Source organism: Myotis myotis, unplaced genomic scaffold (assembly GCF_014108235.1).
Source record: "Myotis myotis isolate mMyoMyo1 unplaced genomic scaffold, mMyoMyo1.p scaffold_m19_p_11, whole genome shotgun sequence".
NCBI lineage: Eukaryota > Metazoa > Chordata > Mammalia > Chiroptera > Vespertilionidae > Myotis > Myotis myotis.
This window is the reverse complement of record NW_023416315.1, coordinates 47,449,623-47,467,111: the sequence shown is the minus strand read 5'-3', so window position 1 is coordinate 47,467,111 and position 17,489 is coordinate 47,449,623. Positions and strand designations below refer to the sequence as shown.

The following is a 17,489-nucleotide window of genomic DNA, read 5'->3' as shown; positions in this document are numbered from 1 at the left end:
ATTGTGGACCCCACGGCCTTAAATTAGGAATGAGTTATTGTCTGTACAGCCCAAGTAATCCTATATAATAAAAGCCTAGGTGGCATCATGCGTGACATCATCACAAGATGGCCACCACAAGATGGCCAGCAGGGGAGGGCAGTTGGGGGCAATCGGCTGGCGGGGGAGCAGTTAGGCATCTATCAGGCCAGAAGGGGGCTGTTAGAGGATCAGTCAGGCAGGGGAGCGGTTAGGAGCCAGCAGTCCCGGATTGTGAGAGGAATGTCCGACTGCCAGTCACGCGAGACATCATCACAAGATGGCCACCACAACTCTGTGGAGTCGGACATCCCACAAGGGGTCCCAGATTGGAGAGGGTGCAGGCTGGGCTGAGGGACACCCCGCTCCATGCACAAACTTGTGCACTGGGCCTCTAGTAGTCTTATAATGTAAATATAAAATGGATCTCAAGCCCTAACCGGATTGGCTCAGTGGATAGAGCTTCGGCCTGCGGACTCAAGGGTCCCAGGTTCGATTCGGTCAAGGGCATGTACTTTGGTTGCGGGCACATCCCCAGTGGGGGGTGTGCAGGAGGCAGCTGGTCGATGTTTCTCTCTCATCAATGTTTCTAACTCTCTTTCCCTCTCCCTTCCTCTCTGTAAAAAATGAATAAAATATATTTTAAAAAATAAATAAATAAAAATAAAATGGATCTCAAATTTACTCTGCCTTTTACTCTAAACCAGTGGTTCTCAACCTTCCTAATGCCATGACCCTTTAATACAGTTCCTCATGTTGTGGTGACCCCCAATTTCATTGTTACAAATTGGACATAATTAAAGCATAGTGATTAATCACAAAACAATATGACATTATTATAGTATATAGAAATCATGAAATGGATATTGGTGCAGTGTATGTATAATTCTAGGCGATTTCATCACAAGTGCTGATTTCTCCCCTTCTGTACCTGGTCTTTTCACCCTGTTAACAGGACTTTGCCAGAGCAAAAGCTTTAAATTTTGATGACACGCCCTGTATCACTGTTTTCTTTTATAGATGGTGCTTTTGAAATATATATCTTTTTTATTGATTTCAGAGGGGGAGAGATATAGAAATATTAATGAGAATCATGGATCAGCTGTCTCTTGTACGCCCCCCATTGGGGATCAAGCATGTGCCCCGCTGACCAGGAATCGAACCATGACCTCCTGGTTCAAAGGTCAACACAACCTCTGGCCAGGCATATATTGTGATTTTGGTGCCACTTCGAACAACTTTTCATCAAGACCTAGGTCTCAAAGATTTTTTCCTGTGTCATCTTCTATAGATTTTATGCCTTAACATTTTACATTTGTATATGACATTTTAAAATTTCTTGTTAATCCTCATCCAAGGATATTTTTCCCATTGATTTTGAGAGTGAAAGGGAGGGGTAGAGACACAGAGAGAAACATCGATGAGAGAGACTCACCGATTGGTTGCCTCCCGCACACAGCCAATCAGGGCAGGGATCAAGCCTGCAACAAAGGCATGTGTCCTTGACCAGAATCGAACCCAGACCCTTCAGTCCTTGGGCAGACGCTCTAACCACTGAGCAATCGGCCAGGACACAGCTGTGACAGTTTTTAAAGAAAAAGTAGATGTTCACGTTTTATGTGTACTCTCCTGGTTTTCCTATCTTGGCAAATAAAATTCACAATTTTAACAAGGGGTGGTTCAAGAAACAAATGGACAAACAAAAGAATACATCTGCTAGCCATGATTGCCTCACGGACCATGAATCTACAATCTTTGGTATAGAGCGAGCACAGGAATACTCCCCCTGAATGTTCCAAGGACAGACCACTGTGACCTCAGGGAAGAAAGAAAACACTTAACCTTTGAAAAACTCCATTTTTAGTCCTTTCAGATTCTGCACGACAAATGTAGATGACTGCTGACCAAGGAATGTGCTGGGTATCTCCCACGACAGCGAGGGCTGTTCCCAAGTGCATTAAGAAAGGTTGGTCACCAGAGCTACAACATAAACTCTCCCAATAAAGGAATCTAGGAGCCCTGGCAACGAGGCCCTTTGACACAGGGTTTTGGAGAGCCAAGCTGCAGAGATAAAATTCCATCATCAAAACTATTACAAGCCCCCAAAGCTTAAGAATCAGCTTGTGTCACCAACAGGTTTAAACCCGGGGTTGTTTTTATAAGGTGGGACTTTGAAAGAAATTCCTCTACCGCTTTCTTGAACCTCAGCCATGCGCTTTCCACCTGCAAGTGTCTTCTGTGAACAAATTCAGTTGGCACGGAGCTGCTCCAGAGAAAAGTAAAATCAACCAGAAAATGCTGCTTTCTCCTTGCCTATCACAAATAACCCAATAGCCAAGAAAACAGCATAATTTGAGCTTTTACTAAAGAACCACCACAAACCACCGAACTTCAGGGAACAGAGGGTAGTCCAGGAGGTTCCCAACCATTCATAGGAGGAAGACACAGCTTGAAGAAACTGGAACAGGATTTGCACCTGCCAAGGGAAGCTGGGGGAGGAGGGAGAAGTGCAAGGCGACGCACTGTGTTAGGGAGACTTCCGGACATGAACCCTCAGGGGGTGCAAGGAAAACGTGCAGCTTGGGCAGCGTATACTTCATGGAATGTACAGAGTTTCCTGTGTGAAGTTCGGGATGGGCCTTTCAAACTCTAAAACCAGAATCCAATTTTCCCACTGAAACACAGAGTATTCGCGGTACGTGAGACTTAGGAGAACCACTCAAACTGGCTGCATATCCTCTGTCCTTTCCTAAGAGGCGGCCTCAGGTCTTCCTTTTCACCTTTTCTCGTTCGCGGATGAAGACATACTTCTTGGAGGCCACCCTCCCAAGCAGAGGAACCACGACGTTCGGAGAGGGATCAAAGGCGGGAAAAGCGGTGGTCCTGAGCCGACGACTGGCCGAGACCCTGCATTTCCCCACGGGGCCCCTTCCTGCAGGTCCATGCACAGCTCCCGCACCGAAACCGCGCCTCCCTCCCCGGACGCGGAACGAACTCCAGGCCGCGGGAGGGGCCGGAGACTAGGCAGGACCCGCCACCTCCACAGTCGCTCACACCGGGCCCGGGTGTGCCACAGCCCTTTGCGGCTCCGCCCGGCACCGACCCCAAACCCGAGAACACAGAACGCGCCCCCCCCTCCTCGGGCCTCCTCCCGCTTCGCCCTAACGCGCAGGTCCAGCCCCGGCGCGGTGCACGCTGGGACTTGAGGCCGGCCGGGCCCCGGATGCTCGGCTCCAACAGCGCCCCCTGCGGCCGGGAGGAGCGAACGCCGCCTGCAGGAGCCGTCAGAGCTGCACTTACCTGCGCTGGAGCGCAGCCTAGCTGCCCCAGGACGGATCCTGGCACTCTGCTGGGGGCTCAAGGGCGACGGACAGAGACCGAGGCGAATTGAACGAGCTGGAGAGGGACGAAGACGGAGGTGGAAACGCACAGTCAGCTGGAAATGGATGGAAAGGGGACAGGGACGGGACACTTCACTGAGACGGAGACGGGGGTTGGGGGGGGGGCGCGGGGGAGGGCGTCTGGTTCCCCCCCAAAGTCGACCCCAGTCACCTGTGAGGTGACCCCGGGAATCAGATTGCTAGGCGGTCAGACAATCAAGGGGCATTAACAAGCAGGTCCCCTGTAGTCAATTGGAGGCCACCTTGCTGGGGACTCGAGTGTGCAGACCACCCTCAGAACTGTCCCTGAGCGGAGGTCGGGTGTTCCTCCAAGTCCTGCCTCGGGTAGGTGAGGGCACTCCTGGCCAATCGGGACACAGGCCACGCTGATTAGCTGTCCGCTTCTGTGGATACCTCTGATCAGGTTGAGGGAGTTCATTTCCTTTCCTAGTTTAATGAGAGTTCTGTTGTGAGTGGATAGTTCGTTTTCTCATATTCTTTTTCTTTTTAAAAAATAATTTTTACTGATTTCAGAGAGGAAGGGGGGAGAGAGAGAGAGAGAGAGAGAGAGAGAGAGAGAGAGAGAGAAAGAAACATCAATGATGAGAGAGAATCATTGATGGGCTGCCTCCTGCACAACCCACACTGGGGACTGAGACAGCAACAGGGCAGGTGCCCTGACAGGGAATCTAACGGTGACCTCCTGATTCATAGGTCTATGCTCAACCACTGAGCCACGCCAGCTGGGCTCATAATGCCTTTCTATATCAACATACTAGTATATTACAATGTGGTTTCAACAAATGAATTTTAAGGGGACACAAACATTCAGTTTCATATGACCCAGGGAAGGATTTCTTAAACACAACCCCCAAATCAAAACCTTTATAAGAGTCCGGTCACAGTGGCTCAGTGGCTGAGCACCAACCTATGAACCAGGAGGTTACCATTCAATTCCCAGTTGGGGCCAGTCCTCAGTGGGGGTGTGCAGGAGGCAGCCGATCAGCCGATCTATGATTCTCTCTCATCAGTGATATTTCTATCTCTCTCCCCCTTCCTCTCTCAAATCAATAAAAATATATTTTTTAAAAACTTACAAGATAAATTTGATGATATCAACATTTAATTTTTCATCTGACAAAAACTTCCTTAAACAAGAGACTATGGGTTGTGAAAAACATAAGATGGAGAATGGATTTGTACCAGAATATCAGAAAGATGAAAACATTATGGAGATGTGTTGCACAACAATTTGAATGTACTTAACTCTGCTGAACTATCCACCTAAAATGAATTTTATGTTGTGTGTTGTTGTTTTTTTTACCACAATTAAAATAACAGATTATTTTATAACCAATAAATATATGAAAAGATGCTCAACATTTCTAAAAATCAGAGGAATGAAAATTAATTAAAAAAATAGAGAGGCACCATTTTCACTCCCTTCACAAAACAGGATAAATTGAGACTTAACTGGATCAAGAGTGGGTGAGGGGAAATGATCTTTTCATTTGCTCAAAATGGAAGTATAATTGGTATACTCAGTATAGAGAAAATGTTGGCAATAAGATATTGTAGGGGAAATTTAAAAATTACATAAAACCACCTTGGCCAATGTGGCTCAGTTGGTTGGGCATCATCCCATGCACCAAAAGGCTGTCGGTTTGATTCCTGGTCAGGGCACATGCCTGGGTTTCAGGTTGGATCCCAGATAGGGGGCATGCTGGAGGCAGCCAATCATTGTTTTGCTCTCACATGAATGTTTCTCTCTCTCTCTCTCTCTCTCTCTCTCTCTCTCTCTCTCTCTCCCTTTCCCTTCCTCGCTCTCTAAAAATCAATTTAAAAATCTTTTTTAAAATTAAAAAAAGATAGGAACCCAATAAAAACAGCACAGTTTTATTCATTTTAAATGATTAAAAATAATTACCTTTAAACTACCTGAAATTTTCTAGTGAAAGTGGGTATAAGAAGGGGTAAATTATGTTGAAGTAGTGGATGGAATATTATCTGAAATCAGATGGAAAATTGTAACACCAGATGTGGAAAGGTAGGGCTGCCCACAGATTCCTGAACCTCTGAAACTATAAGATATAATATAGATCTCTCATTCAAAGCTGCTAGAATCGAGGTATTTTGTTATATAGCAGTCTCTAATTAATGCAGAGTCCTTCTGCCGTTGAATCAAACAAGCCCCTGGACCTCTTGGGAAAGCATAAGAAAGATAGCGATTTGGTAATGCAAGAGAAATTCAAGGAAACAAAAAGTTTTATGTTATCATGGATGGGAGGGAAAAGGAAAGACAGGAAGGAATAGTGAGCCGTGAGAGCAGGATACACAAGACAAAACACTGAAATAAAAATTGAAGTTCAATGCCTTAAAGAAATGCAGAATTGGAGGAGAGGTGGGGGAGGTTGTCTTGGTCCCACACTATGGATAACTTTAAAGTAATCTCAACTGAAAAACAGGTGAAGGACAATCTACTCCTTGCTCGTGAAGCGTCAGCTTGTCTCTGGGCTTCCTCTTCTGCTCAATATACCAAGCCAGGTACAAACATTGTTGCCTCAAGTGTAACCTTCATTGGTTGACCTTCCAAGCTGGTGCCAACCAGGAATGATGCCTTTTTGGAAAAAGAGAATGGTTATGGCGTAAGAATTGCCAGTACAGTTGAGCAGGGCTAGCAGCTCTCTGCTGAGTCAGAATCAACAGCCCATAGATGAGCGGAAGTGTAAAGAACTTATTAACTATATACCATTATTAACAAGAGGGGGTATAGCTCAGGGGTAGAGCATTTGACTGCAGATCAAGAGGTCCCTGGTTCAAATCCAGGTGCTCCCTTCAAGAATCTCTTTTCCTCCTTGAACTAAATTGACAAATTAAATTCTATGCAGGCCATACTCTAGTCCCCTTACAGGAGGAGGCTAGCTAGAGCGTATGAAAGGACACCTTTATGTGGCTGTCCCTTTGCAGGTAGGCACTGGGCAGGGCCTTCAAGACCAAGGATAAGACCAAATCTATTGCCAATGCCCTCTTTGAGGGTATGTTTCCTGGGACCAATTTCAGTGTCATCCAGGGCTCAGTCAAGAGACAGAAACCAAGCCAGTTATTTTAACAGAATTTAATATAATTGTTAACCAGTATACCAATTTCCTGTAGCTTCTGTAACAAAGTACCACAACATGGGAGACATAAAAAAACAAATTTATTGTCTCACAGTTCTGGACACCAGAGTCTGAAATCAAGGTGTCAGACAAGCCGTGCTCTCTCCGAAGGCTCTGTAGGTCCTTCCTTGCCTCTTTCCAGCTCTGGTGTTTGTTGGCAATCCTCAGCCGTCCTTGGCTTGCAGAGGCGTCAGTCCAGTCTCTGCCTCTGTGTTCACGTGGCCATCTTCTTTCTGTGTGTCTTTCCACTTCTTATGACACCAGTCACATTGGATTAAGGGCCCACCCTACTTCATGGTGATCCCATCTTAACGAATTCCATCTTTGAAGGCCCTCTTCAAATAAGGACACGTTCCTGCACCGTGGGAGAGGGGTTGAAGGGGGCTATGAATTCAACATACCTTTTGGTGGCACAAAATTCAACCCACAGCAGCCAGAAATTAGAAGTGAAAGGATAGAAAGGGAAGACTAAGTATCATAGAGGTAGTTTCTGTAGAAGCAGCCACCACTCGAGGGCTGTGGACAAACAGAAAGGACAAACTTGTTAAGTCTTACAAGCTTGGGGAGTATCTCTGGGTTCAGGGACTCAGATCTCGAAGGTGATGCTGCTGTCCCTGAAGAGTCATGATGAAGCCGGGCCTGTGAGCACCACACTGCACCTGGCAATCGCTGTTTCTCCTGGATGGACAGCGGCTGCCAGGTGACACTGACAGGAACCCACGCCGGAACCCAAAGCAAGTGCTTCTTCCTGCTCCAACCTTCCATCTCGTTTTGCAGCTCTACTGGCAGGACCAGCCAGGATGCCACCTGGCGAAGGAGAGCCTGGTTTACAGAGGCCCAAACCCAGCACCACAGAGCAGAGCACAGGAAGGTGGACTTGGAGCCTAGAGACTGTCATGTTCATCTCCCCCAGCAGTTAAAGGGTTGACTGTGGAGATTTGGGCACGGGGAGGGGTCAGCATTGTGCAGAGAGCTCTGATCTATAGCCAGGCAAGTGTGTTCTCTCTTTGAGGTGCTCCGTGCCTGGTCAGGCCATGAGGCATTTTGAGTCTGTTTTCAGATGCTCAGCACAAAAACCACTATAGAGATGTGAGTGTGGATTCCTCCAGCGGCCAGGGAGTGCTCCCCACATTACTGCCCTCCTCTAGGGACTGAAGGTGGGGAGGTTGTGGAGCTGTGGGAGGAGGGAACCTGCTGCTTCTTCTAATGTGGGGAGATGAGTTAGCACAAAGCAGGTCTGGCAACTCAGCCAAGCTATGTGGACAGCGTATCTAGGGCAGAAGCTCTGGGTGTGGCCACACAAGGAAAGGGTGTTCATTGGGCCTCACTGGTATGGCAGGGGGTATAGCTCAGGGGTAGAGCATTTGACTGCAGATCAAGAGGTCCCCAGTTCAAATCTGGGTGCCCCCTAGCATTTTAGTCTCAATGGTCATAAAGGTCAGAAAGGAGTTCCAGTTTCCTCTCCTCTTTCTGAATCTGATCTCTAGTCTTCCTGCAAAAGGTGAAGAAGCTGAGGAGGCCCTTCCTGCCCAGAGCAGGGCAGCTCTGCTCAGATGATGTGTTTGTCCCACTGCTCTGATCTTCCTACTCTCCCCTCACCTGGTCCCCTGCTCTCCAATGTGAACTTGATCTCCTGGTTGAAGTTGAGGACTCTGACCTTTGCAAGTAGCCAGAGGGAAACCTGAGATCACCTACAAAGGAACAATAGCTGGACTGCTGGTCGACTTTTCAATAGTTGCAAAGGAAGCCAGAAGATAGTGCAATGACACATTCCATTTGTTGGGAGGAAATTACAGTCAGCTCTGAATTCTATTCCCAGCTAAACTGTCCTTCAAGAACAGACCAAAGCTGAGAGTTTACCACCAACAGATTCTCACTAAAGAAATTTTTAAACATATACTTCAGAGAAAAGAAAAATGATCCCAGATGGGAGGTCTGAGACACAAGAAGGAAGCTCGACCAAGGAAAGTGTAAGTTATGTCAGTAAATCTAAAAATCATTGACCATAGCCTTGGCTAGTGTGACTCACTTGGAGTGTCATCCCGTGTACCAAAATGTGGTGGGTTTGATTCATGGTCAGGTCACATACCAGGTTGTGGGTTTAATCCCTCGTATGGGAGGCAATACATCAATGTCTCTCTCTCTCTCTCTCCTCTCTCTCTCTCTCTTTCTCTTTCTCTCTCTCTCAAATCAATTTAAAAATTATTGACTATATAACACAATATTAATGTCTAATTTATAGTTGTTTTAAAGATAGAACTAAAATACTGATTAATAATAACATATAAGGAATGGGGTCATAAGATTTAAAGTGTTTATGTAATTCGGGAGGAAGATATTGATTGGCTTAGATATTAAAATTTGTATGCAAAACTTTTTATGGTATCATTTTAAAGGTGGTGGTTTTGGCACTCTCCCTCTAGGTATGGATTTAATTTTGTTTACTATGTTTCAGATTGACTTGGGTCCTGGAATGTAAGGATTGATTAGTTGTAAAATAATTTCATTAGTTGTAAAATAGCCTCAGCCATTTCTCCTCAGATTTTGCATTGACTTCATTCTCTCATTTCTTCTCCCTGGACTCATTTAAATGTATGTTATATCTTCTCACTGTATCCTGTATATTTATCACTATTCTGTTTGCCACAAATTATCTCTCCATGTTTTATAATGGAGAAATGGACATTTATTTCCAGTGTTCTAGTTTAATAATTTTCTCTTTGGCTGAATCTATTAATTGAATAGAAACAGATATATTTATTAAGTTTTAATTTTTGTTGTTGACTTTTAGATAAAAATTTTCTTTGTTGCTCTACTTTCAAACCTTCCTAGTTACCTTTATTTTATTTTTTTAAAAAACCATATATTTTTATTGATTTCAGAGAGAGGAAGGGGGGGAGAGAGAGAGAGATAGAGAAACATCAGTGATGAGAGAGAATCATTGATTGACTGACTCCTGCACACTCCACAGTGGGGATCGAGCCCTCAACTCGAGCATATGCCCTGATGGGGAATCGAACTGAGACCTCCTGGTCATAGGTTGATGCTCAACCACTGAGCAACACCGGTGGCATTAGTTGCCTTTAACGCTTTCAAGTTTATGACTGAAATTTTCCAGCCTGGCTAGTAGCTCCTTAAACACAGCAAAATTGTTACTTTACAGGGTGTTTTCGGTAGTTCTAATATAAAAAGTTCAACCTGGCCAGCATGGCTCGGTGGTTGAGCATTGACCTATAGTGCTTCTCTCTCATCATGGATGTTCCTATCTCTTTTTCCTTCTCCCTTCCTCTCTGAAATCAATAGACATATAATAAAAATAAAAAGTTTCTGTGTTTAGATGTGTGGTCTATTGTTTCCACTGATTCTCATGGATGGTTTTTTCTTCCCTGTGTACATAGTGATCTTTGGCTATGCGTTGAACATTTGATTCCAAACTTGATTTGTAGAATTTTAGGCTGGGTGAAGATAATGTCATCCCTCATTTGTTCTTGTTGTTGTTTTTTCAATTATCTGTGGACGCTAGCAGTCAAGATACTTCAATATAACTTCAATTGAGTTTTTTGGGCCATTCAGATGACACAAAGACAAGCTACAAATTCTTGTAGAGGCCGATTTCTCTCAGTTCACCCTTACTCCACAGGGTACTAGCCCAAAGCCAGAGGTAGTTTTACCAGTGTCCCTACTTGTGGTGACCCTGAATTCTGACTTCCATCTTCCAAATTCCTGACAGGCTTCCAAAAGGTCCACCGAGCCTCTCAGCTGCCTCTTCTGGACTGAACACCACATTCAGGGACAAAGCAGCCTCCGGCTTTAACTTTCTGTCTCCCGTCCTTTCCATCTAGTATTTCCTGTCTAACTAGCTAGCTCTTTGATGCTTTTAACAAGATGTTTAAAGTATTTTCCCAGCTTTTGATTTGTCCTTGTAGGAAATATTGTTTCAAATTACCTTGTTCATTAAGGAACATGGAGACTCCTTTGCAGGATTCTTTATGACATTTATATGTCTTCAAAGCATATTTTTTAATTAAAAAAAATCATTATGTAAAAAGGGACTACGTCTAAACATTTTCATAAAAAAAATACTAACCTAGAGTAAAAAAGAAAGAGTGGTAGCAGAGAAAGGAAGGGGAAGAGAGAGTCAGGTGGTCAAGTCTGTGGTAGAGGCAGCTCCCCTAAGAAATTTCCAGGGAGAGGAAACAGCCTTTACTTTGAAAAAAAAATTAATTATGTGTTACAGATTTCAGAGACAGAGGGAAAGAGATAGAAACATCAATGATGAGCGAATCATTGATTGGCTACCTCCTGCATGCCCCCTACTAGGGATAAACCCACAGCTGGGCATATGCCCTGACCTGGAATCAAACCGTGACTTCCTGGTTCATGGGTTGACACTCAGCCACTGAGCCACACTGGCTGGGCCACAGCCTTGACTATTGACATAGTTCTTAAATCATTACAGTCACCCCTGGGAAGTAGGAGGAGGTATTTCCATACTTCACAAGTGGTAGCAAAAAGAACTAGGGGTCAGCCGTCTTCTGGAAATTACAGTGAGGTTGAGAAAATGAAGCTGTTAAGATAAAGAAAGGGAAGTCCCTACACAAACCATGAAGGGCAAGAGTCTTGCTCCTGGTGGTCTGGGCTCACTTCATCAGTCTCTTCAGTTTAATGTGACCACAGAAGGCACTGTCTGGAAGATGATCAGGGGGCGATGCGTGGAGCTGGTGCCGATCCAAATACTAATTTTTTTTTTTTATCACATTTAACAGTTAAATGTGGAAGGAAGAGGCAGAAATTTCAGCACCAGCTTCAGTAACTAAAGGGGTCAAAGAAGTAGGGGGCACCTGGATTTGAACCAGGGACCTCTTGATCTGCAGTCAAATGCTCTACCACTGAGCAATACCCCCACTTACATATAATATTTCATTAGCACTGTTTCACCCATGGTGCTGCGTGTAGGCTAGCTGCCTTTCTACATGTCGCTGTTTTTTCTGCATGTCCCAGAACATGGAAACTCTTCTCACTGTAGTTCACCGTCTTGTCTTCAGCCCTCCTCTTCCTCAGGTCATGATAACGGCACCAGCCTTTACACCTGGAAAGGCCATTTGAGTCTACACTAGTTTTTCTACCTAAACCAGCACATACTTATCAGAACAATCGTGGTCAGGTCCAGGTCCTCAGTGAACCTCACACTCAGTGCCAGGGGAGCCTTGTCCCTATTCTAAGGTCTCAAGAAGGGTGCTCCTTGTTCCACTCATTCAGTCACTCAACAAACACAGAGCATGTGAGGTCCAGGTCCTGTCATCCATGTTGAGGACACAGAGACTTAAACATTGTCTTGTTCTAAAGGGGACAAAAATATGAACCAAAGACTTTGCAAAAGAGTGGCAGAAGCCCAAGAAGAGAGGCGTGGGAGCAGGGAGTGAGGAGCTGCCCTGCCTGGAGAGTCAGAAAGGGCTTCCTGGGGGAGATGGACAAGGAGTTTGCCAGAAGAAGCTGGAGAGGATTTCAGGCCAAGGGAGGAGGAAGAACAAAGGGAAGAGTGGGTCAGGCATGTCTGGAGATCAGGGAGGCTTCAGGTGAAGTGACACATGAGGGCTCATTGAAATGAGAACCATTTTGGCCTCCTGCTAAGGCAGTAGTGGGACTCGGCCATTGTCACTGGAAGCAGGCCTATGACACACAGCATGACAAGCCATGACCTCATTGAGTCCTCACAAGCACCCGTGTGTTGTCTAATTGCAGCACAGTTTGGCCAGAACAGAACCTAGGCCCAGGGAGCACCAGAGCACATTACGGGCCCTAGAACACAGCATAGTCAATATGGGAGTGAGGAGCCATCGGGGGCCAGGGGCCACTATGGGGACAAGAGCAATCATTTGGCTCTTTATTTAGCACTTCACACTAAAAGTGAGTTGAGGAAGGGGGCACCCGGATTTGAACCGGGGACCTCTTGATCTGCAGTCAAATGCTCTACCCCTGAGCTATACCCCCACACCTGCTCATGAAGCTTAATTACACCTCTTCAACTGTGCACCTGACTCCTATTTCTGGAATCCTACAGCCCCGCCTCTGGGAGCAGGCAGCCTGCCCTATGACATCCTGGCTCCCACTGTCATCACTTGCTCACTTGTCCGTCTATAAACACCTGCTGACCCACCTTCTATGTGCCAGGCTAATCCTTCCTGCTTCCATTTTCTGCCTTTCTGGCCCACCTTCCCTCTGCCACCCGGTTCTGTCTACCCTACAGTGGGCAGTCATTGCTTTCCCAGCCTAAGAGAGCCCTGGTCCACTCTGCCCTCTCTTGCTAGGGCACTGAGGGCAGTAAAGACATGGGTAGAGGAGCAGGTCTGGCCAGGACACCACACCCTGAGACAGAAGGCCCCTTTCTCCCTTTCCACCATCTGCTTCACCCACTGAAGCCCTTTTATCCACTCACGTTGATCAACGTGGTGGAGGAAAAGGTGAACCAGCCCAACTCCCTCTCAAGAGGAAAACTGGTATGAGAAGGGGGTGGAGCCCTGGTAATTTGCTTGTGAGCCCCCAGGACCTGGAGGAGACTGCATAGCAGAGGCAGTCATCTTTGTGAGAGCAGGGAGAATGGGGAATCAGACAGCAAGGAGTCTGTCCTCTCATTTGAAAGGCTCATAAGACTGTGAGACACAGCCAGAGAGAGCGTGACCCTCTCACCCTCCACATGGATGGAAAAGCCAAGAAAGGTACTGAGAACTCTTACGCCTTCCCAGTGCCACACATTCCATCACCCCACCACAAGGAAACAGTCCCCTGGGTGTCTCTGTTGCTCACAGGGCTTTGGGGACGTAGGTTTTTGTCCAGAAATACTGAGGAGGGTCCAGGACCCCATGGGCTGGTTTACTCAGCCTGGAGATGATTTCAAACTTCCTGTGCTCCCCTAAGCCTTGGTTCTCCCTCATGAACTGGCATCAGAATCCTCGTAGGAAAGTGCTAAATCTGCAAGTCCAGTCCTAGTGGAGGAGACCCATCTATACCTTTCCTAGATTTCCTGCAGGAGGAGCCACAGGGAAGCATCCAGTAAATGAAGCAGCCTTGCCCCAAACTGTCTGGTCCACTGTTTGCAGCAGAGGGAGCATAAGCAGCCCCCAGAGGAAGGCCTGACCTGGCTGAGGGAGGAGCAGAGCTCCCCCCTGATGTGTCTGGAAAACTTACAGAGAGGGTGGGACACAAGAAAGTGACTTCTCGGTTATTCCTTGAAATCTGCTAATACCATAGGTCCGACCCAAGTCCCATGAGGACCACATGCCCCAAAACCCAGGTGCTCATTTGAACCCCACACAGGAGCAAACCCCGGCTCCATGGCCAGGCTGAACTGGGGTTGGAGGGACCTCTGACGTAGGGTACTTCGGCCAGGCCCTGCCTGCTACACACCTCCCTGTCCTCCACCCCTGCTTAGAGGCCCAGCCTAGTGGCCAAAGGCTCCTTAACCCCAGGGAAGCTGTAACAGCACTCACAGAGACAGAACTTCCTGCAGGCTCTGGTGCCACGTGAAGAGCAAGACAGTGAGATGTTGAGTCCAATTCATAGATCGTCTCCATGAGACGTTGGGCAAGTCATTTAAGCCCCCTGCCTTTCATTCCATACCATCTGAAAATGGGCATTCAGGGCGCTTCTACCTTCCTGAAGACAGAGGGCTGATAAATGATCTCAAACTGCTGCCAGCACTCAGACCCACAAGGCTCATTGGATTCAAGGAAGAAAGAAAACCAAGGATTTAGGGCCAGGCTCTTACCCAGGGACAGGAATGTAAAATACTTCAAATCAGCTCCAGTCGCTACTCCCCATGCCCAAATAAGAGGGCATTGCTAGGCAAAGGCAAAAGCGTCTCCATTATATTTGCTTCAGAGAAAAGGCAGGGACCAGAGGCAAAAAGGATCCAAGGGCAGGGCCCCTGGGTTCTGGTCCCCTCTCCTGGTACAGACACATCTTCTGTGATTTTCCTTCCCTAAGCCAGTGCTCATCCTGAGAGGTCATTCTGGAGTAACTAACAGGTACAACATACCCATACCAATCACCCCACTCCACCTGCCACATAAGACCTTTCTGCTGTGTCTCATGTTTCTTCTGACATTTAAAATATATTTTATTGTTTTTACAGAAGAAGGAGAAGGAGAGTGAGATAGAAACATCAATGATTAAGGAAGTATCATTGATTGGCTGCCTCTGCACACCCCGCACTGGGGATTGAGCCTCTAACTCAGGCATATGCCCTGATGAGGAATCAAACTGTGACTTCCAGCCACTGAGCCACACGGGCTAGGCCAGAGCCATTACTTTTTTTTATTTTTAAATATATATTTCATTAATTTTTTTTACAGAGAGGAAGGGAGAGGGATAGAGAGTTAGAAACATCGATGAGAGAGAAAAATCAATCAGCTGCCTCCTGCAAACCCACTACTGGGGATGTGCCCGCAACCAAGGTACATGCCCTTGACCAGAATTGAACCTGGGACCCTTCGTTCTGCAGGCCGAAACTCTATCCAATGAGCCAAATCGGTTAGGGCTAGAGCCTTTAGTTTGGACATGGTTCTCAAATCCTTACAGTCACCCCTGGGAAGTAGGAAGCTGTATTTCCATACTTCACAAGTGGTAGCAACAAGAACACGGGGTCAGCCGTCTTCTGGAAATTACAGTGAGGTTGAGAAAATGAAGCTGTTAAGAGAAAGAAAGGGAAGTCCCTCCACAAGCCATGAAGGGCAAGAGTCCCGGTCCTGGTGGTCTGGGCTCACTCCATCAGTCTGTTCAGTTTAATGTGTCCACAGGGGCGCTGTCTGGAAGATGGTCGGGGGGGCGGGGGGGGGGGATGCGTGGAGCTGGTACTGATCCAAATCCAAGTCAAAGATTTGAAATACAAAGAAGCAAAAAACACCCAACCAGAAAAGCAAAATGAAAAAAGAATCCAAAAATACGAAGATAGTGTAAGGACCCCCTGGGACAACTTCAAGCGTCCCAACATCCGAATTATAGGGGTGCCAGAAGAAGAGAGAGAGCAAGATATTGAAAACCTATTTGAAGAAATGATGACAGAAAACTTCCCGACCTGGTGAAAGAAATAGACTTACAAGTCCAGGAAGCGCAGAAACCCCAAACAAAAGGAATCCAAAGAGGACCACACCAAGACACATCATAATTAAAATGCCAAGAGCAGCCAAGACCGGTTTGGCTCAGTGGATAGAGCGTCGGCCTGCGGACTGGGGGGTCCCGGGTTCGATTCCGGTCGGGGGCATGTGCCTGGGTTGCGGGCGCATCCCTGGTGGGGGATGTGCGGGGGGCGGGTGATCAATGTTTCTCTCTCATCGATGTTTCTGGCTCTCTATCTCTCTCTCTTCCACTCTGTAAAAAAACCAATAAAAATATATTAAAAAAATAAATAAATAAATAAAATAAAATAAAATGCCAAGAGCAAAAGACAAAGAGAGAATCTTAAAAGCAGCAAGAGAAAGAAACTCAGTTACCTACAAGGGAATACCCATACGACTGTCAGCTGATTTCTCAACAGAAACTTTGCAGGCCAAAAGGGAGTGGCAAGAAATATTCAAAGTGATGAATGCCAAGAACCTACAACCAAGATTACTTTATCCAGCAAAGCTATCATTCACAGATAAGGAAAAGCTAAAGGAGTTCATCACCACCAAACCAGTATTATATGAAATGCTGAAAGGTATCCTTTAAGAAGAGGAAGAAGAAGAAAAAGGTAAAGATACAAATTATGAACAACAAATACACATCTATCAACAAGTGAATCTAAAAATCTAGTGAATAAATAATCTGATGAACAGAATGAACTGGTGATTATAATAGAATCAGGGGCATAGAAAGGGAATGGACTGACTATTCTAGTGGGGGAAAGGGGTGTGGGAGATGCGGGAAGAGACTGGACAAAAATCGTGCACCTATGGATGAGGACAGTCGAGGGGGGGGGTGAGGGTGGATGATGGGGGGGCCGGGTGGAGGGGACCTATGGGGGGAAAAAGAGGAACAACTGTAATCATCTGAACAATAAAGATTTAATTTAAAAAAAAAAAGGAACAAAGGGAAAACTGGGTCATGCATGTCCGGAGCTCAGGGAGGCTTCAGGTGATGTCACACATGAGGGCTCATTGACCCGGCAACCATTTTGGCTTCCAGCTAAGGCAGGAGTGGGACTCAGCCATTGTCACTGGAAGCAGGCCTATGACACACAGCATGACAAGCCAGGACCTCATTGAGTCCTCACAAGCACCCGTGTGTTGTCTAATTGCAGTACAGTTTGGCCAGAACAGAACCCAGGCCCAGGGAGCACCAGAGCACACTACTGGCCCTAGAACACAGCACAGTCAACATGGGAGTGAGGAGCCATCGGGGGCCAGGGGCCACTATGGGTGACAAGAGCAATCATTTGGCTCTTTATTTAGCACTTCACACTAAAAGTGAGTTGAGGAAGGGGGCACCCGGATTTGAACCGGGGACCTCTTGATCTGCAGTCAAATGCTCTACCCCTGAGCTATACCCCCAAGCCTGCTCATGAAGCTTAATTACACCTCTTCAACTGTGCACCTGACTCCTATTTCTGGAATCCTACAGCCCCGCCTCTGGGAGCAGGCAGCCTGCCCTATGACATCCTGGCTCTCACTGTCATCACTTGCTCACTCCTCCACCTGTAAATACCTGGTGGCCACCTTCTATGTGCCAGACTCATCCTTCCTGCTTCCATTTTCTGCCTTTCTGGCCCCACTTTCCTATGCCACCCGGTTCTGTCTGCCCTAGAATGGGCAGTCATTGCTTTCCCAGCCTAAGAGAGACCTGGTCCCCTCTGCCCTTTCCGACTAGGGCACTGGAGGCAGTAAAATCTACATGGATAGAGGAGCAGGTCTGGCCAGGACACCACACCCTGAGACAGAAGGCCCCTTTCTCCCTTTCC

General features: G+C 46.6%; 4 non-coding genes across 4 annotated transcripts; 1 reads left to right on the top strand and 3 right to left on the bottom strand.

Moving 5' to 3' along the window:
* Window positions 1-6,161: 6,161 nt before the first annotated feature.
* TRNAC-GCA lies at window positions 6,162-6,233 on the top strand. Its single transcript has one exon. It is a non-coding gene; the product is annotated as a tRNA-Cys (tRNA).
* A 5,155-nt stretch (window positions 6,234-11,388) lies between these two features.
* On the bottom strand, window positions 11,389-11,460 carry TRNAC-GCA. The gene has a single exon. It is a non-coding gene; the product is annotated as a tRNA-Cys (tRNA).
* A 1,015-nt stretch (window positions 11,461-12,475) lies between these two features.
* Window positions 12,476-12,547, bottom strand: TRNAC-GCA. Its single transcript has one exon. It is a non-coding gene; the product is annotated as a tRNA-Cys (tRNA).
* Window positions 12,548-17,010: 4,463 nt separating this feature from the next.
* Window positions 17,011-17,082, bottom strand: TRNAC-GCA. Its single transcript has one exon. It is a non-coding gene; the product is annotated as a tRNA-Cys (tRNA).
* Window positions 17,083-17,489: the final 407 nt, after the last annotated feature.